Raw genomic sequence first — 860 nt, forward strand, 5'->3', positions numbered from 1 at the left:
CCACCTCAAGCAAGCACCAGTACCTCGAGGAACTGTTTGAGATTGTGCAGTATGAAGATGTCACTACCAGTTTATACCGATGTCTGCAAACAACGGTCACTGATAGTGATTGTCATGGATGGAATTGTGTCCTCCCAAAATATGTGTCAACTTGGCTAGTCCTTGATTCCCAGTATTGTGTGACTGTCCACCACTTTGTCATCTGATGTGATTTTCCTATGCGTTGTAAATCCTACCTCTATGATGTAAATGAGTTGGGATTAGAAGCAGTTATGTTAATGAGGCAGGACTCAATCTAGGAGACTAGGTTGTGTTTTAAGTCAATCTCTGTTGAGATATAAAAGAGAGAAGCGAGCAGAGAGACATGGGGACCTCATACCGCCAAGAATGCTGCACCAGGAACAGAGCATGTCCTTTGGACCCAGGGTTCCTATGCGGAGAGCTCCTAGAACAGGGGAAGATTGATGACAAGGACCTTTCCCAAGAGCTGACAGAGAAAACATTCCCCTGGAGCTGGTGCCCTGAATTCAGACTTCTAGCCTCCTAGACTGTGAGAGAATAAATTTCTCTTTGTTGAAGTCATCCACTTGTGGTATTTCTGTTATAGCAGTACCAGATAACTAAGATAGTGACTGTAGGAAAAGGACAACAATGGCTTCTTGGCATCTGTGTACCCTCTCCCTCCTTCATATCCTGGAATAAATTGGAGCCTTAATCCCAAATGAATATCTCAGGCAGGAAAGAGAGATGTGCAAGAGCAGGACGCTTTGCCCACAAGTCTCCTCTGACTGGTGGGAGAGGAGGAAATTTTGAAGCAAATATGGGATCTAAAATGAATAGCTCTGAATCTTAATAAGTAA

Source organism: Trichechus manatus, unplaced genomic scaffold (assembly GCF_000243295.1).
Source record: "Trichechus manatus latirostris isolate Lorelei unplaced genomic scaffold, TriManLat1.0 scaffold00093, whole genome shotgun sequence".
In the NCBI taxonomy this organism is placed as follows: domain Eukaryota; kingdom Metazoa; phylum Chordata; class Mammalia; order Sirenia; family Trichechidae; genus Trichechus; species Trichechus manatus.